This window comes from Lacerta agilis, chromosome 5 (genome assembly GCF_009819535.1).
Source record: "Lacerta agilis isolate rLacAgi1 chromosome 5, rLacAgi1.pri, whole genome shotgun sequence".
Taxonomy (NCBI): Eukaryota; Metazoa; Chordata; class Lepidosauria; order Squamata; family Lacertidae; genus Lacerta; species Lacerta agilis.
In genome coordinates this window covers 30,250,918-30,271,695 of record NC_046316.1, presented here as the reverse complement: position 1 = coordinate 30,271,695, position 20,778 = coordinate 30,250,918, and the positions used below count along the sequence as shown (strand labels likewise).

The window sequence follows — 20,778 nt, the reverse complement described above, 5'->3', positions numbered from 1 at the left end:
TGTTGGCAGTGACTGTGCTCTCTGCCCCCTCAATGTACAACTCCACGAAGAAATGCAAGATGCAACACAGAACACACTATGTACTATCAAGACCTGTTGCAAAAGCTGCAAACAACACCAAAGAAACTGACAAGCTTGAGACCATTTCCATGGTGAAATAACTTTTTTCTAATCATACTACAGAGTTAGAGTAAAGCTTGTCAGCATCAGTGATATCTGCTCTTAGTGTCCTTCGCACACAAATCTGCCAGTCTGTGCAAAGCATCCAGGCACAAATAATTGGTTTCTCTGAAGAGTGTGGACATCAGTTTAAGCATCCAGAAAACTTCCAAATAATTGTTTTTATTACTTTTATGAAAACTAAACTAAACAGATACTTGCCCACTCAATGGATCTACAATATCAATGTCAGAAATTAAAACTGGTGGATTACTGCAGTATCCCTGGTTATTTAGTTGTAAAAATAAGGCTTTTAAAATAAAGCTTAAACATAGGAAAAATAACAGCTGCATTTTGTTTAGAGGTGTGAAAGTTTAAGGCACTAATTAAAAGGATTATGGGGTGTGATGAATGCTTACCTGAACAGTGGATAATCTTATTCCGCCAGGTTTTAAATAGTCCCATAAACTTAGAAAGAGCTTAAAGCAAATGTCCACCTTACCTTTAATCTATAGTGACCCAAATAAAACTTCATTTATTTCCCCTACCACACAACATTTGCTTATCTCAATACCTTTAATTCTAGGATAAGCAGATTCTTTTTCAGACATAGTAAGAGTGGACAGAAAATGCCCTGTTGTCTCAAATTTAGATGCAAAAGGAGATCTTTCAGATGCAGTGAGTGTTTGATTCTACTCCGGAGTCCTTTCTCGGTAGGACAAGAGTAGGTAGTTCACTTAGCAATTTGCCTTTTTAATAATAATAATAATAATAATAATAATAATAATAATAATTTCAGATAACGAAACATTCTGAATAGTGTGAATACTGCCTTAAAATACATATCCAGCTCCCAGAGAGCATCTGTTAAGGACTCTCTTGTTTAGAGCTTGAAAAACAATTTAAACAAATAAGCAGCATCAAATAAATAAATAAATTGTAAGTTAGCACCAATATTTCTGGCACCAGTCATGCATATAGCTGGATAAATATTTGACATTCCCATTGATGGCAAGCATAGCATAAAAAGAAAGTGTATTTACATCTCAGCTCTTTTTTGTATTATGTCTGTCATTACTTCTAGATAAGAGAACAACTCCATCCCCAGCCAGTGAATGTGTTGTTTGTTGTTTGTTGTTGTTTTGGGGGAGTCTCAATGCCATATTACAGATTAATATACTGATAATTAAACTGATCCCCTCCCCATTTTGTAAATCAAATCTAACCACCACTTTTACTTCGTTTGCATCAGATGCCTAATGACGACAACAACAGGCGAGCAGCAGCAGCATAGTATGCTGGAGGAGAAAAGCCATAAGATTTAAAGCTGCATTTGTCAGGCTTCATTATTTTTGATGGGGCCTGGCAGTGCCAGGGTCAGAGGTGCTTGAAAACAGCAGTGGGAAAGAGAAGCAGACAACATACTTAGTGAGCCAATAACAAGGTACATGCTTCCACAATTTGCGCATTTAGCATGGCTTTGCTAATAAAACAGACCATGCCTTCTGCCCCTCCCTGGCAAAAGTCTGCTTTTACTTTAGATGGATTGATAATCACCCTTCTTCTCTGCCACTGATACTAGCCTCCTCTTTTCAGGTCCCCTGCAAATGGTCCCGAGGGCAAAAACTGGAGAGCACAGGACTGAAATACATTGGACTGATGCTTCCACAGCCCACAATGCGGTGAGAATATTTGATTTGTGTTTTGTGAAGACTAAAAGAATGAGATTAGATCCAGAGAAGGCAGTGTCTGATGACAGTCTGTAGCTAAGAAGGTCTGGGCTGAGCTACAAAATGGATAGGAATGAAACTGCTTCATAATCTTATATGTGCTGCTGTGAGTTTCCTTGGTAAGTGCTAGGTGCTTAAGAGTCTGTGGGTTATAAATGTGCAGTCTTGTTGTGTGCTCCCCTCTTACTTAAACAGCGAGAAATTCCAAAGCCAGCACAGCATCACACATGTTAGAGGGAAGGAAAACAAGAGACATGAGTTGCTATTCAACCAAATATTCAGAGTAGAACCACTGAAATTAATGGATCTGAGTCACATTCATTAATTCCAATGGATCTACTGAATGCCACCCCACCCGTTGTTGTTGTTGTTGTTGTTGGTAATTGGTTCTTGCTTTAGGCAAACCATGAATGGGGACAGATGAAGGCGGGAATTCCTTTTGCAATGATGCAGCAATGCTTTTTAGTGTGTTGGCCTTAGAAATGGAAGGCACCACTTGCACTGAGCCTCAGGCAGCAAAATATGTTGAACTGGCACTGCATAACAATACTATTATCTATCTATCTATCTATCTAATCTATCTCTATATCTTCTCTGAGAAAATGCATGTTCTTGGAGTGTTGGAAGGGACCACAAGGGTCTTCTAGGCCAACCCTCTGACGCCCAACATGAGACTCAAGCCCAGTGTTCTTTTCTATGCTGCCAGGCTGATCCAGACAATTAAATAATAATTTTTTAAATTATGTTATAGTTAGTTAGTGGGCTGCAGTTTAGATTTTTATGTGGTTTTCACTGTACATATATCTGTTGTACACCAGTGTGGTCTTTTTTAATGAAAGGATGGTATACATCCATTAAACAAATAAATAAGCAAGCAAAATTCTGGCCATGGACCACTCCTACTGGTGGAAGCAGGAAGGTAACTTTCACTGATTTCCCCTTCCCTCTTGTGTCATTCCCACAGAATCTGTTCTGGAATGTTAAATCACCTTCTGAAATAGTGTTGGGCAGGAGACTGGAGGGCAGATCAGGAAAACTGCCTCCCTCCTCCCACTAGCAGGATTTTCTGTTGGACCAGAATCCTTTAATGAATGGAAAGATCCCTGTCTGTATACAGAAGTCATATTGGTAATTGAGAATTAGCAGGTGTGTGTTTTATTACTTTGCTTATTGATTCCTTTGCAGTTGATTCCTCATTGAGCATATCCACAAGAACACAGTAAAGCATTTTTAAAATGCTAATTCCACAAGTAACATTTCAATCATTTTCAAGTCTATTTTATCACACAATTACTGAGCACTAAAGTAAGGAAAAGCATAGTGTTGTTTTTCGTTGTTGCTACAGTAAACTTTCTGAGGTTGATTAAAGATTTCCGAACATCTTTTCAGGCTTCTTCAAACATTGTATGCACCTATATATTGTGAAGATGTTCTTTGTGCTTTATCCCTAGTTAATCTACCTGATTTACTGTTGCGGGGATTTCAAAGAAAGAGGAAACCCAGATCAGTGAGGTGAATAATTTTGTCATTTAAAAATGCTGCAAGCCACAAAAATAAGTCTGTTAACACTAGAAAAATTACATTTCTACACATGCCTGAATTAGATTTTAAATGAATGCTGAATCCCTTGCATTTTTATTATTTCACTCCAACTGCTGAGCAAATAGATCCGACAGTATATCTAAGGATGCACTGGTTGTCAATCTTTTTGCTTGTGTGGGAGAGGAATTCTTGCCACATTTCCTCTGACTTTAATCATGAGTAAAGAAATAAAAAACAATAAAAAACTATGTGTGAAACTAACAACTGTTACAAAAAAACTTATTTGCTGTCCAATACCAATTCAATAGTTCATTAGTGCACCACAACACCACAAATAGATTAAATATCACTTTTGGAGAGTGTTCATACAAACTGAAACTGAAATCCTTTTCAGTTATGTCCAGATCGGCAGCTTGAAAAGTTGTGAGGTTGTTTCCCCCAACTATCTTTCTAAGGCACTATCTTCCACTGCTGTTCACATCAAAGCAAGGGCAGGGATGTCTTCATCCAATGATTTCTTTCCCTGCATCAAATCTCCAATTCAGTTAAGCTCTCATCTGTGCACACATGGGCCATCTATATGCATGGGCAAAAACCACCGGAATTGTTCACACCTCAATGGAACTATAGCTTCTGTTTTTTGCATAGCATGGAGGCTGGCTTGAGAAAAAGAGCATTGAAGAGGAATATTTCTCTACAGGATACAGGCGAATTGTGAACCCGGCTTAAAAACCAGCAGTGGCAGCATGCTGGAGCTGCATCAAAGTGCACCTGGCACCAGTTGTTAGTTACGAAGTTTCTGCCCAGGGGAAGAGGCACATCAAAAGAGGGGGGTTTCATATCTTCCATGGGCCCATGTCTGAGTAAAGGGTTGAAGAAGTCACTGACTTACACATGGTCTGCAGCAAGTGTGGCTTTATTTCAGCTCAGCTGAGTTACAGGAAAGCTTCCTCCCAGGTAATCTTCACCAATAAGCACAGTTCTTCAGTAGGCCTCCTCTTCTGGGAAGCCTGCAGGGCTGTCTTACCCACAGGCACTAGGGGTGCGGGGCACCCAGGCACTGGGCTCTCAGGGGCGCCAGGTCAAGAGTCCAGGGCCAGAGAGCTGAGTCCAGGGAAGAGCCCGCCCATTGGTTGGAGCACTGTGGCGGGCTCTTCTGTTGCGGGCAGCTCTGCTCCGTGAGTTTGGGGGCAACCAAGCCAGTGAGATGCTGTGGCCAGCCAGCTCCGCCCTCCTGCATGCCTGGGACTGGGCAACCTGAGGGTGGGGCGCTGGACGGATCTCTGTACCCTGGCGCCGCATATAGTTAAGACAGCCCTGGAAGCCTGGCTTCTATGTTATTAGTATTGACAGGCTTAAATCCAGGATACCTATGCTTTACTTTGGAGGAAGATGGGTGGGTAAACCTAGAATGTAGGTATTTTCTCTTTGACCCCACCCATTGGGATTTAGGAGAGCAGCCTAAAGACAGTCTCTGGCAGGGGAGTGAAGGTCAAGCCTCCATTGTAAGTAAGACAGACTCCCCACATCTTACTTAGATGTCTAGCTGTTCCAGCCTGTTAGGTATAATTGTTTAATTGACACTGAAATGGGGAATGCTGAAATGTGTATTACTGCAGGCTTTAGCATGGAGAAATTCCACCAGAGTAGACCTGCCATATGTCCTCTTTTCCCAGGACATGTCCTCTTTTTCATGGGTATACAAAATGAGAGTCATCATAGCGATCCATAGTTAAAAGTAAAAGTCAGCAAATGTGTACTCTTTTGCTCTTCAAAATATGGCAACCCTAAAGTGGTCGCTGAACTCGGTGGGTTGATAAGTAAATATTTTTGTTTTCTGCTAGCTAACACGAGTGCTCACTAGAAGGACAGATCCTGAAGTTGAGGCTCCAGTACTTTGGCCACCTCATGAGAAGAGAAGACTCCCTGGAAAAGACCCTGATGTTGGGAAAGATGGAGGGCACAAGGAGAAGGGGACGACAGAGGATGAGATGGTTGGACAGTGTTCTCGAAGCTACTAACATGAGTTTGGCCAAACTGCGGGAGGCAGTGAAGGATAGGCGTGCCTGGCGTGCTGTGGTCCATGGGGTCACGAAGAGTCGGACACGACTGAACGACTGAACAACAACAAAACAACACATGAGTGTTTAACCTTAGATCAGGTGACAAATGTATTTGGTTACAAATCTCAATTTAGAAAGGGAGCTGCCTTTATTCTTTGCTCCTGGGCTCAGTGTGAGTAAGAATTCACATGAAGCTTTCTAGGAGCACACAGCCTCAGGCTGCAATGGAGGCTGGGATGTAGGAGAGATGGAGTTTTGTCCTCAAAGCTGTTGAAAGTTACCTTTAGGAAGAAAATGGAAGTAAAAGTTGAGAATTTCCTCCTTGTGGCAGTGCCAGAGGATAGAGGAAAAGGGTGCACTTACCTGTATGTGTGAGGGTCTCGTTTATTCAGTTCGCTTTTATAAAAATTCTACTGCAAACCTTCTGGTGCACTAGTTTAGTAAAAGCTATAACTAGCTGCATCTATTGCAGAATGCAGCAGCCAGTTACTGGCAACATGTTACCCCCATTGCTGATAGAGCTTCACTGGTTGCATACCTGCTACTGGGCCAAGTTTGTGCTGTTTCACAAAGCTCAAAACAACTTGGGCCTAAGGACTGCCTGGTCCGTTTTGCTCCACCTTCATCTTTGAGGTGCTGTGATGAGTGGTGGTCCCACACACCAATCAAGTTCAATTGACCCTTACCAGTAATGGTTTTGCAGGAACCACCTATGCCTTCATTCAGACATCTTCTGAAAACTGAACCATTCAGACAGGCCTTTAAGACATTTCCCCCTTTCTAACCAATCAGTATTTGCTGATGTCTCTATTGATGCTTATGTTGCATACCACCTGTAAAGATTATTTCCAATGGGAAAAGAAATATTTTTAATGAGCCCTTTACTCATTCAGCTCTTCCTGCACAGTAATTTGAAGTATCTCTTTAATTTGGTGTAGACTGCATAGTCAAACATAAGCATTATGACTTTGATTACTGGGAAGTCTGATGGGTCTTTTTAAATACAGCAGCTAGTATGGTCCAGTATAATGGTCTTGGTGATGGCCATGCAGCCAGACTTCACTGTCACAGCAGTCTATCGCACATTTTAAGTGGATTTAAGTTCCTGACCCCAGCAACAACAAAAATGGACATTGATTTCTACGTATTTTATTGCACTCTGCAAACCTTATGTAAGCCAGGATGCCCAAATAAGCCCCTAGCTACTGGCACAGATGGCTTTAAAGGGGTAACTAGACAAATTCACCAATAATATCTTCATCAACAGCAACTATTCATAATAGCTAAATCTTGTCTCCACATTGAGAACAACCCCATGTTGGATGAATGCCTACTGGTTTTGGACATGTGAACAGTGGGAGAGGCCTTTGGAAATTGTATCCACACAATTGTTTCAGAGAAAAAAGCTTGCTGGTTAGACAGATTCCGAATACTCAGTTGAAGACCTCTTGCATCTTCCAACCAATGGATTTCTTCACCGTGCCCTTAAATATTTAGAGATTAGCTTCAGTTGTCATGACAACAGTGGAAAAGGGTGGTAGCTACCCCTCATGGTACATATTTTCACCACAGAACATTACTTAGGGGGTTTTTTTGCATTAAAAGTGAGCCATGTGGGCTGTGTTTAAACCAATAAAGCAAAAAGAGTGCCCATGACAATTGCTTGATTTTTTTTTCTTCCCAAAATATATCAAAACGATATTGCAAAAGCCATGTAAGTATTTGAAGTCACTAAGCAGTCTCACTCAACAGATAAAAAATGCACAGCAATGTTTAATGGATTTGGCAGTTTTTAAAATGATACCTCTTGACCTAAACTTTCTTTGACATATCCTGGGAAAGCATGCAGAGCTCAGTAATAAAAGCGGATGATATGTTATATAGATTTGCCTGCACAGATTATCATTAGGTGCAAAGCATTCTGTGAAATATATTTCTCTCTCCCCAGAATGAAGAAATAAAATCTACTGAAACAGAGCTAAAAGCAACAACATAAAAACTGGATGACCTTGCAGACTGCCCCCAGAGTCACCAGAGGAAATGTTTTCCAGTAAAAGTGTCTGGGGAACCTTTGCTTTCACCTGTTATATACGGATGCAAAAACTGAGCTCCTCAAATTTTTCTGTATGAATTGATCACTGCACATCATCTCCTTCACAGAACTAACACAGCAACAAATTACAAATAGTAATTTTCACATGTGACTTGTTCGGAAAATCAAAGGCTTATTCCATTTTAGAAATAGAAATAATAATAATAATAATAATAATAATAATAATAAGTAGTAGTAGTAGAAGAAGAAGAAGAAGAAGAAGAAGAAGAAGAAGAAGAAGAAGAAGAAGTATTTATAGCCTGCTCTTCATTGAATGTGTTCAATTCCAGAGAAGGGAACAAAGACTACCACACTAGCAAAGATAACGCAAAGCCTCAATGTCCATACCTATAATAGAAACCCATTCTGTGAAGAGTGCCCTGATTTTTACACTGCTTGGGTGGCAGCAGCAGCAGCAGCAGCAGCAGCAGCAGAATGCAATGACCCATCTTCTGTTAACAGCCATGGCCAAAACGAAAAATGATGTTGAAAGCTATGAAGCAACATTTCAAGGAGTATGCTGTAGATAAAATATACTGATATGGAACATTATGTGATTGCCACTGAGAAATTTACTGTTCAAGCAGAATTGTTTGCACCGTTTAGGTATGACTAGAAAATATGGCACATCTTCTGACAAGGATAGGCTTATTGAATTCTTCTTCTTCTTCTTCTTCTTCTTCTTCTTCTTCTTCTTCTTCTTCTTTTTAATTGCTATCTCATCCAAGGATAATACACACTTCATGCTGCACATGTAGGTGAGGGGAAAAAAACACTGGAATCCCCTAAAATCAGTAAGCAGAACATACATTGTGGTTTCAACACCAGGCTGCTTATTTCCGGGAAAATGCCATCAGAGAAGCTTTTTTTTCAGGTAGTGTCAGGTAAGGAAAGCTGAAAGGCTGTGCATACACATGCTTTCAGCCAGAATTCAGGGGGTGAACCCCCATCCTTTGATACTACTATTTCCATGTCCGGGGTCAGAGAAAGGAGCAGCAGAGAAGCTGATACTTATCTGGCAGAGTTAGATGAAGCTGAGAGTTAACTGAAGCACAAAAGGAAATTAGAGGGGGGGGGGAGAGAGCTGCATGCTGCTTCCTACTCAGTTCTCTCTAGAAAGACGGCACTGAGAGTCTGACCTCTTTTTCTACACTCTGCAAATGAGTCAAATCACAATGGTATGTAGACATAATAGCTGGGTTTAAATGGCAGGGGGGGGGGAGTGGGGAGTGGGGCTGAGAGAAGCTGATAACTCCAACATTTTTACATCCCTCAAGTGTGATGAGTAATGGACCTTTTCAGCAAAGCCAGCACATAAATTGCTTATGAACACACAGTTATAGGAATAAGCACTTTTAGTGCACACTGCTGTTTAAAATGGATGATATCCATTTTATCCGGGAATTGTGAATTTATTTGAAAGGATGGTAGAGGGATTAAAATCACTTAAAAGTTCATTTTTTGGGGTGGTAGGGAGGTGCATAGAGCAAAGATCTACCTGCTAAATAATAGCAAACAGCAAATGGCAGTCGTTGTTATATTGTTAGTACCTCTAGAGGGCAGTGAATAAAAGAAAATAGAACACCAAGAAGCCAGCCAAGGCACACAAATCACAGTGCAGTTTTAATACACGGTGAATAACCTCACATCCAAAAAGCTAGCCTGCATTTCTCATGTTAACATGTTTTATTATTTTGCTTCTTCACCCTATAGCCCCTTTTGTCCTTGTCCCAAAGGAAATTAAGAGTACTATATATATATGAAACTACAGTGGATTACTCATCATAATATCTTTGGCTTTGCTTTCCTTCAACCTGTTTCCTCTTGACTAAATTTGAACTATAACACAGGGACCTGTCAGCAAAGAGATGTTGGTGATTGACTGGCTGCATTTAAATAGTATTTTATCCTGTTTGAAACCAGCTGAAGTTTGTCAGTGCTAATAATGAATAAGCTTATTACAGCTTATTTGAACATTTAAGTTAGAATGAGATATTCCTCATATGCATTTTTTTCGGGGGGGGGAGGGACAAGTGAAAGCTTAGTGAAAGGGAGGAAGATGGACTGACAGATTTGTCTGAGAATGGGGGAAAAGCTATTTTATTTTGTTTAGCAGCAACGTGTGTTGTTTAAAACATCCATAGAAGATTTAAACTGGTTTTTGAATTTTCAAGTTTGTAATTCAAATATCAGCCCTACATTGGCTATGAATTAAAAACAACAACACAAGCATGCTTCCGTGTGATGTTTTAATTGTCACATGCCGAAAACCCCCTAAGGGTGTAACTTAACCTTACTTTAAATGTGTGATTAGAGTCAACCAAGTTCAGGTCTCCTGAAGAGAGGCAGGAAGAGGGGATTTAACCCTTTCCACTACAATCCTGAAAGGGGGGGAGTGGAGCTTTTATGCATGGAAAATAGAAATTTGACCCCCCCCCCAAAAAAACCAGTTGCTTCCTAAACTTGTTTTTAATATTTATTTATTTATTTTTTTAAAAAAACCTGATGTTGCTTTAAGTGACACGTTTAGGCCTACAGTTAGCCCCTAATTTAATACTAGAAATAGCCATTTCACTACTTCAGAAATATTCGCACAAAGACTAACTCCATGCTGTGGATATCAGAAAGGCCACTTTGAGATATAACAGAAAAAGCGGCTAACATTCTCCTTTCTCTTCCTCCCCCACAACAAACACTCTGTGAGGTGAGCGAGTCTGAGAGACTTCAGAAAAGTGTGACTAGCCCAAGGTCACCCAGCAGCTGCCTGTGGAGGAGCGGGGAAGCGAACCTGATTCACCAGATTATGAGTCCACCGCTCTTAACCACTACAACAGGCTTCCTCAACCTCGGCCCTCCAGATGTTTTTGGCCTACAACTCCCATGATCCCTAGCTAGCGGGACCAGTGGTCAGGGATGATAGGAATTGTAGTCTAAAAACATCTGGAAGGCCAAAGTTGAGGAAACCTGCACTACACCATAGTGTTAATGCTAGGGATCCTTGTCTGCTTTTTGCCAGACAAATAGTGGTAATAAGCTTCATCTTTACATGTTTCATTATTTTGGAAACATTCCTCAAGCCCACAAAAATAAAATGGCTGAACATTCATCCTCAAAATGTTGGTTCATATTAATTGGCTGAGCACAAGAGAACATGGTGGAATGGACGAAAGACATATCACAATACGAAGACACTTGCTGAAATACTTATAGAAGATACAAGGGCATCCTGTTAAAGGGATCCTGGAGGAAACACACAGATGGGGACTAGGGCCATAGCACTTCTCCAAAAGGTGATCTTGGTGGGGTGGTACCTATTTGATGTGTCAAAGGACTCCCCACCACTGGCTCAACCTTTCAGTGAATCAACCAGCAGGAGGCGGGCTGATACAGGTTATATCCAATGCCTAAGCCAAACCCCTTAGATCTCTAATCAATAAAGTTGTGGCCTAATTTGAACCAAAAGGGATTTTGTCACAAGTGGTCATTCAATCTCATACACAGTGTGGGGTAGTGGGCTCATGGTGCCTGGGCATGCAATCAATTACATCATGAACTTACTTATAGGCACACACACACACACACACACATTTTTACTGCTTCTATAGGATGGATACCGCTCTTGAACCAATATGGAATATTGCATAATTTGCAATATTGTGAATGTTTACTCACAAGTCTCACTGCGTTCAGTGGGATTTTCACCACTGGGAGTGTGCACAGCATTACAGGCCTAGCATGTAAAATATTTCATTTTATTCAAATATTCAAACTGGCTTTTTATTTCTCCAGTTTTCTTTTTTAAAAATAAGTAAATCGTAAAATGTGAAAGATTTATACAATATCAAGAGAAACCAGAGTACTCTTGTCAAGATATCTGTATTACTTATATACACAATATACATATATTGTATTATTATAATAATATATATTGTATTGTAGTTTTAAGCACTGATTTTGTTTTTGGATTTCGTTTTCATTCCCTTCACTGCATTTCTCTACCGAAAATTTTCAATAAAATATAAATATTTAAAAACAAACAAACAAACAAATTGTATGATACCTGAATTTCAGATTATGTTTTATGTAGCAAACATTGCTTTTGTTTCTGAATTATGTGTTTTTGGTAAGAAAAGAGATGTACCTGAACTCTTTAGGGTCACTTCATTTCCCAGAAGAGTATGTTGTTTCATTGCAATTGGATGCATTCTGGAGGAACAAAAGCAAAAAGAGATAAATGAAACTAAACAAAAATTATTCCCATCAACAGATAGTGAAATATTTCTGCGAAGGATTAGGCTGCATTCCCCCCCCCACCCCAAGTTAATGTGTAGCGTCTATGGGATCTTTGCTGATCATTAAATCATTAAATCCTAGTCTGAACTGGTTACAATATTACTTAGGCACATACTTTCTAGTTGCACTAATAAGATAAGCCCATTATCTAATAACAATACATGCTGTAGACTAAGTAGATGAAGGCTTCCATATGAGTAACAACATGCCGCTTTTGTGTAGATTAAGGTTGCAATACTATGCACAGTTGTTGTTGTTGTTGTTTAGTCATTTACTCGTGTCCGACTCCTTGTCGGACCAGAGCACTCCAAGCACTCCTGTCTTCCACTGGACCAGAGCACTCCAAGCACTCCTGTCTTCCACTGCCTCCCACAGTTTGGTCAAACTCCTGTCAGTAGCTTCGAGAACACCATCCAACCACCTCGTCCTCTGTTGTCCCCTTCTCCTTGTGCCATCAATCTTTCCCAATATTAGTGTCTGTTACTTAGGAATAAATAAACCTATTAAATTAAAGGAACATCACTTCTGAGTACAAATGGTTAAGCTTCAAAAGGAACCCTCAACTTAACCTGGAAATAACTTGAGTTCTTTCCCCAATTTTTTTTTTTTTTTGGAAAAGTTTAGATAATATTCCCCAACCAATCTGAGGCTTCATAAATCCCTATGAAAAAGATGCTTTACAGCCAAAACCCTAGAGTGGGAAGGAGGTCGTCCTCCCCCATGAAGACCTACAGGGTGGCTTTGAGGGCAGACTAATAGAACCACTGTACTGGACTACATTAAACTTGTATGGGTTATAGGGGAAATTCTACAGGTGCAAAACTTTGGATTCCTCTCTAGATAAGGTTTCAGTCTATGTTGGAGAAAAATGAGGGGGCATTTGAAACTTGTCTTTCTTTCTTTGTGGCAGGCTTTAATGAGTCCTCAAACTTCCTGTCAAGGCTCACTCAAGAGAACATCATTGTTATCTATTTCTGAGTAGGCATAAATAGAACTGGGCTGTATTTCAGAGAAAGGATAATTTGATTGCAAATAATATGACCTCCTTCCCACTCTAGGGTTTTCCCAGTGAAAAATACCCAAAGAGTATTTTTCACTGGGAAAAAACACAAAATTTATTATAAAATGAAGAAAACAAATGTGTGTGTGCTGCTTTAATTTTTCTTCTTTGGGAGTCATTTCACATACTCTGAGGCATCCTGGAACTAGTGCAAAAAAGTTCTTTTTTATTCTTTAAAACAGAATGGAACATAAAAAGACACTTTCATTCATTTTGAGTGCAGATGCAAATAAAATATTACATCATAGTTTTACGTGCAAAGCTTTATTGATTGCATATTTCCCAATGGTATGTGTATCATTTCTAATTTGATTTCTCCCCAATCTTTTCTTGCACCACATCAATATCATATGTTCCATACTCTTATGGATGCAGAAACCAATTTTAAAAGAAGCATCTGTATGGAAATTATTGAATACACTCAATGACATCTAAGTTATTTTCTTCTTTGGAAATTTGAAATACCCCCCCAAACAAAACATAGCCTAAGGGCATCTAACTGCATTTGCATATAAATGCCCCCCAGTCATTATTATATTGCATGCTTCCATCTCTTGCAGGGAGGGGGAAGCTGTCTTCTGTATTTATATTACTTTGTGAAATGTTATATACATGGCCTATGTAAACATCAACACATTACTTTTGAAAGGTATCCTTTTTTGAGGATCTGCAATTCTTTAGGGACCATAATGAATGCCAATTATATAGGGAGGCTGCAAAATGTTAACAAATGATTTTATCTACCATGGCCTAGATCTTAAAAACTACTAACCAACTCCACAAGGTCTTGTATTTATCATACAACAGCTTCCAAGACACCATGGCAATTATATTCTGAAACTGTGAGGAGTTTCAAAATTTATAAGGTAGGTGGCGGTGGCGGGGAAATCCACTTTTTAATCCTAAACCCTTAGGCAATTTCAATGTCTTAAAGGGGACATGAGTAATGTCATGCCACATTAGACCAATAGTACATGGAGCTCAACTTTTTTTTTTTTAATGTAACCATGACTAACCAGATGCCCAGAGCAACTCCTAAGATGACAACACCAATCCTTTCATGTGTACCTGGATAACACAGGTTTTGTTCACATTGCTCCATAGGGAGCCTGCATCCTTGTAGCTAGGGCAGCCTGCAGTATTGCGTAGGTAAGTAGCCAGGGGATGAACACAAGTGGCAAATGGCTTCATGGCAAATATTCAGTGGAGGCAGCAGTGAGCAGGTGGGGAGGGGGCACAATTCACCACCCCACCAATCTGGTGTCTGATCCAAGAGGCTAGCCTCAGATCATGGCAGGGCTGGCCGTTATGAGGCAAGTCCTTATGTAGGGCTCAGCAGGAAAATGCCCTAATACCGCTTCAGCAACAGTCAGCTTTAGAGTGAGCCTCATTTGGAATCAGTAGTTCTAGCTCAGTTGTAAGGTCTGCCTTTACCAAAACAAAAAAAGAGTGTCTCCAATTACTTGTAAAGTGTAGCTGCTCCAGCAATCTTTTACTCCAACGCAGCAAGGCAGTCTCTTGTTGCATTCCATGTCATACAATGACAATGCAACATATTTGGGACAGAGGTGCCCTAGTAACAATTAGGCTTTTCTTGGGGACATGCTTCTGGGTGTGGAGCTACATGCAATGTCCTTTCTTATTCAGAGTCCTTATTCTCACCCCCTGAACAAAAAGGAATCCAGTCCCAGGATGCTACTCTGTGAAAATAATTTTTACAGGCTAATTGTGCAGAGTGTGAAGATCTCTTCCCCTCCTTACACTCGTTGCATGTTAAATGCATCTTTGTTGCATGCAGAATTCTGAAAGCAAAGGATTCTGGGGCTGTATCAAAAAGAGAAACTGGAGCAGAAGTTTGTGATCTGCCTAGTCGGTAAAGGATGGTACTCTACCACCTGTTCCAATATGAAACTTTCCATGCATTAATAAAGATCTTCATCAGAGTTCCTTCTCCACCTTAGCGATAAAGTGAACGGGACATATAGCATTCATTATCATGGCACCCCAACTGTATAATGTTCTGCCCCAGGGCCTACTGGGTCAAAGGATCTCAGGTTCAATCCCTGGAATCTCCAGGTAGGGCTGGGAAGTACTCTGGTATGAAATCCCAGAAAGCAGTATTATTAAACTGATTTGTATAATGTGAAATTCTTCGTTGTCAAATATTCCGTTGTCACATACATTCCACACAGAACAAAACCTAAGGCATCGGCAAAGGTGCTAGGTGATGGTTAATGAGAACACCTTGCATCCTACATTTTGAAACTGGAGCTATTCTCCATATATTACACAGTTGTTGTTGTTATTTAAGTTGGAAGCAAATCCCACTGAAATAAATTGTAAGTGCTTCACATCATCATTATCATCAAGTTTGTTTATATTCAAATAGCACATTGAACCACTTGAATAGCCAACATACTCAAAGAGGTTGAGGTTGCAGCATTCAGATGAAGTAATATAGAGCCATGAAAATGTAAAGTTCAATGTGGATTCAGTTCTTCCTCCTAAAATAATCACAGCAGGAAGAACGGCTCCAGCAGTTGAATTTTTATTTTGTTTTCCCCATGCTGGGTGAAAGTCACAAGATCAACATAGAGTTTTTAAAAATGATGTGCCATCACCAGCACTCTGGAAGTATCCACAAGGCTACCATCATTATCAGGAAGCTAATGAGAACACTCAAACATATTTAAGCCAGCTTGTTTGAGAAAATGCTCACGTGAAACAATACACAGTTCATGCTCTTGATCTTTTATTCTCATTAACAACGGTGATCAAGAATAGACAAGGAGCAGCTATGCTCATATAAAAAAATTAAACAATTTCAGAGAGTGCAATTTAAGACAAGGGAATTAGAGCATGACTTGCTTTTTAATTATTCTCACTTTAAAACAAAATGATCAAAACAAATTCCTATTCTGACATTATTCTTCCTTGATGTAAATCCGCAAAACCTCAGAGCATGTAATGATCTCAGTTGTTCATTCTGTTCCCAGAATCAATATAATTATCTGGATAATATGCCATTTTAAGGAAGGTTGGCATTTGGAAAACATGATTTGATGAAAGGATTCAAATAATAGGACTGCCTTCTACACCATAAACAAGCTCCACAATAGTTCCCAGAACAATATTTTCCCATTCCTTGCCCCCATACAGGAATGCTCCTGGTTGTATACAGTTGCATCAGTTTTGTCTATCTTGAGATGATCTTAATGGTTTTACAGTCATACCTTGGAAGTCGAACGGAATCCAATCCGGAAGTCCGTTCGACTTCCAAAACATTCAGAAACCAAAGCGCAACTTCTGATTGGCTGAAGGAAGCTCCTGCAGCCAGTCGGAAACCATGGAAGCCCCACTGGACATTCGGATTCCAAAGAATGTTCGCAAACACTTACTTCCAGGTTTGCGGCGTTCTGGAGTCAAAAATCTGAGTACCAGGGTGTTCAGGATCCAAGGTATGACTGTACATTAGCCTGATTGATGTTAATATTAAAATGCTATTTGGACTAAAAATGTGATAGAGGTAAAAATCACTTGCCAGTGGTAGATATGAAAAGGATCTAGGGGTCTTAATAGACCACAAGCTTAACATGAGTCAACAGTATGATGCAGCAGTTTAAGAACAACAACAACAACAACAACAACAACAACAACAACAACAACAACAATGCTAATGCTATTCTAGGCTGCATCAATAGAGTTAGTGTTCAGGTCAAGGGAAGTAATACTTTATTCTACCTTGGTCAGTTCAGACCTGGAGTACTGTGCCCACTTCTGAGCATCACAATTTAAGAAGGATATTAACAAGCTGGAACGTGTGCACAGGAAGACGACCGAGATGATCAAGGTTTTGGAAACCAGGATGTATGAGGAATGGTTGAGGGAAGTGGGTATGTTTAGCCTGGTAAAGAGAAAACTGAAAGGAGATTTGATAGCCATCTTTGAATATCTAAAAGGCTGTCACATGGAAGATGGAGCAAACTTGTTTTCTCCTGCTCCTGAGGCTAAGACCAGAATCAATGGATTCAAGTTACATCAAAGGAGATTCCAACTAAACATCAGTAAGAAGTTTCTGATGGGAAGAGTGTCCATTCTGACAGTGGAATGGACTCCCTTGGAAGGTGGCAGCAACTCCTTCCTTGGAGGTTTTTAAGCAGAGGTTGGATGGCCATCTGACAGGGATGCTTTGGTTGAGATTCCTGTTGGACTAAATGACCTTCAAGGTCCCTTCTAACTCTACAATTCTATGACTCTGTAATAGAAAGCCAAAGCAGTAAATAATTTCACACTGCCCAGATGTGAGCTGATCTCTCTCTCTCTCTCTCTCTCTCTCTCTCTCTCTCTCTGTTTTTTAATACAGCATATCAGCTTCATCTTAACACCTATTATATCTTCCTTGTCCCCGGAGTAACACATATAAATGCACAGTAACATTCCTTAAACAACCTGTTTAAGAGAGCAAAGAGGTCTCTCAATAAACAGTGCTCCGATCGTTCTAAAATGTTATGTCCTCCTAACACATTTGCAAAGCAGTGTGTGACTGCCTCTTCTACATTTTCTTAAATGAAATTTGAAGTCTGCTGAATTAAAAGTCGGCATCAAAGCAATGTAATGTGTAGGAACAAATCACTCTTTCTATGAAGTAAAAAAAAAAAGTTCTAAGGATGAGTGAAAACAATGGCAGAAAGTAATGGCAGATAGAGGGTTCATGAAGATTGGTAATATAAACAATGCACAATCTGTGCAGGCTGAACTAATAGGCAATCCCTATCTAAGGAATCCTTCATTTTGTGGCTACTGAGAATGTGAAGTCCTCATTGGATTTTTTTGTGGTACATTCCTCCCTCTTGTTTCACAGTAACCCCCTTTTACTATATAGCATTTGAGTTTTCTATTAGTACATATATTTTTTATTTTATTAAAAAAAGTGATTGCAAAATAAATTCTTCTTCTGATAGGTTGTTTGGTAGGCTGTGTTGTTTCACCTCTTTCTTTACCTCAGTGGGATCTAGCCTAGCATAGCCCTTGATGCACAAGTGTTTTGTATGCTTGTTGGTATTTAAGCAAACACAATATTTTTAACATGTGGGAGCAGGCAATAAAGGTGTTTGCAAATTAGATCCATCAAGTGAAATAATAGTGAAGTATGTGAATACAGTCATACCTCATGTTATGGCCGCTGCGGGTTACGTCTTTTCAGGTTGTGCGCAGCGCTGAACCCGGAAGTACTGGAACGGGTTACTTCCGGGTTTTAGCACTTGCACACGTGCAGAAGCACCAAATTATGTCACGCGCAAGCGCAGACACAGCTCTGCGGGATACGAATGCTGCGGGTTGCGGACGTGCCTCCATCACGGATTATGTCCGTAAGCCGAGCATCCACTGTATACGTACATTTCATATGTTGAGCAGACAACATCTAGGACTGATACCTCGGTAGAGCATGAGACTCTTAATCTCAGGGTCAGGGGTTCGAACCCCACATTGAGCAAAAAGATTCCTGTACTGCAAGGGGTTGGACTAGATGACTCTCGTGGTCTCTTCCCACTCTGCAATTCTATGATTCTATGTCAGGGAAGGGTGCATTAAGTCAGTTTCACATCCAGTTTTACTGTCTTCTTTCTGGCATCCCTATGTCAGCAATGTTGGCATTAAACCAACAGAACAAGGCAAGAGATTGCCAAGAACCTCTGAAATATGTGGTTAAAATGAACTCATTTGGAAATAATGGAAATATTTCATTAATACTTGATTGAACAGCTTATGGGATTAATTTTGGGGGGCTTAAAGTGGTGGGGTTTTTTTTTAATTCCACACTTTTCTCCTGCACTAATAGTTTGAGCTATGACCATTTATGAAGGAGATAAGTCTTTGACGTCCTCTGCATTCTACAGTGAGAATAAAATTAAAAATGGGAAAGGAAACAATTGTTCAAATTAAAGCAGAATAGAACAAGTCATTTCTTAAAGAGCTATGAGAACCAAAGGGTAAAGCATTTACTGAAGTCATGGCACTAAACTTTAAAATACCCCACAGACTGGATTACTTTAATTCCCACTTAGTAAAGTTTACATAAAGGCTTCCCTGCCAAATGCAATGGACTTATAAGTGTGTTTGTTTATTGGTTTGAATAATGCATTTTCTGTGTTGTTGTTAAATTGATTTTTAGAAAGTGTTGTTTAAAAGTGCTAATCTTTAAAGGACACAGCATTTGGTATTGGCTTTAGCTGCCTCTTTTTATCTCTTCCTTCAACCTTTTTTATTTCTTGCATTCAAAGTCCATTTATCCTCCAGTGAAGTCAGAGTTACATCTTAAGTCTCCTACCCATTCTGTGAGCTGGTTAGGCTAAGGGATAGTGACTAGCTCAAGGCCATCCAATATGCTTCCTGGTGAAGTGGAGAAGTGAGCTTAGATTTCCTACATCCAAGCCCATTCCAAACAGTGATTTCCAAATAATGGGGCAGGCATACTTGAGAAATCAAATAACCACGCTGAGTGCATCCATCACTCTGTGCAGAGACCACTTGTAGCATTGACACTGCCCCCCTTGCCATGGTGTGATCAGTGATGTCATCTGAAGGGAGGAAGCAAACAGTGTGATTCCCTTATGCAGCCCTTACAACAAGAGAGAGGCTCAGAGACTCCTAGTGTTACCATTGCCCAGAAAGCATGAGCTTTCTGACTGAATAGGGAAAGGATAATATAACTGACTGATTGGGCGAAAGGCAAGACTGCATAACAGCACTATCTTAACTGTTATTCTTCTGTTAGAAGTAGGACACACACCCTGTATTTTTTGCAGCTGACTCTCTGGAAATCAGATCTGGGGTAGTGGATTTTGCTATTGGTGTGTTTAAGCCAGGGCAGTTCAGCACACGGCCCGGGGGCCACATGCAGCCCTTGATGCCTTTTTGGCGGCCCTCAGCAACATTTGACCACCCACAGCAGCCCTTGTGCTTCCTTCCCCAAATGTGGTGCTGGGCTTTGGGAAGGAAGTGTGAGGGCTTTGACAGGGTCCCAGAGGCCTCCTTCCTCACTCCCAAAGCCTAGCTGGTGCTTTTCCAGTTTAGGGAAGGAAATGGGAGGACTCTAGGACCCTGCCAGATCTTCATGCCTCCTTCCGAAAGCCTGGTTCTTCACTTAGCTGGCTTTGGAAGGCAGCACAAGGGCAGGGGGTAAGGGGCATCAATTTTTTGCCTTCTTCCCCCCTCCCATACAACAAGTGTGTGGCCTGCAGGTTCCATGTCAAAATATTCTTGCGACCCACTTAGTATGAAAAGTTGGACTGCCTTGGTTAAGCTGTCTGCTTCAATCTGTGGCCAATTTGTATGCTTGTAAATAAACTCAAATATTACAAAGTATCTAGCAATCACTTCATCCAAAGGAAATAGTGGTTTACAACAGTGATACATATGATAAAAAGCCCATCCAAATACTTATAATCAGAACTCAGTTAAAAACATGTATTCTTAATTTGGTGTATTCTTAATTGCTTGTATAATCTTGATGGATTGGAAACATTTTCAGCGGGTGTTTAAAACTTGAAACAGGAGGCACCTGCTGATTCTTTATTGGCAGAGAATTCCACAAGACATACCAATGTCACTAAAGGCTTGTAGTCTTGTTGCAGATAAATGAGCCTAACCGACTCAGAAAATGACTAACAACATGCCTGCAGACAATCTGAGTGATCAAGCTGGGATATAAGGCTTTAGGCAACCTAAGATACCCTGGACCTAACTTTTTTGGGGCTTTGTAAATTAAAATAGGACCTTGAACATGGCTCAGTAGTAAATGGAAAGCCAGTACAGATGTTTTAACAACCGTGTCAAATA

General features: G+C 40.2%; 1 protein-coding gene across 9 annotated transcripts in view; it reads right to left on the bottom strand.

Annotated features, from left to right (window-relative positions):
• PCDH15 (protocadherin related 15) overlaps window positions 1-20,778 on the bottom strand; it is a 441,732-nt gene that overhangs the window by 376,490 nt on the left and 44,464 nt on the right. For all 9 annotated transcript variants that reach the window (XM_033149148.1, XM_033149157.1, XM_033149155.1 and 6 more), the window contains one exon: window positions 11,728-11,792. The gene's annotated coding sequence lies outside the window, so the exon portion shown is untranslated. The remainder of the gene's footprint in view (window positions 1-11,727; window positions 11,793-20,778) is intronic.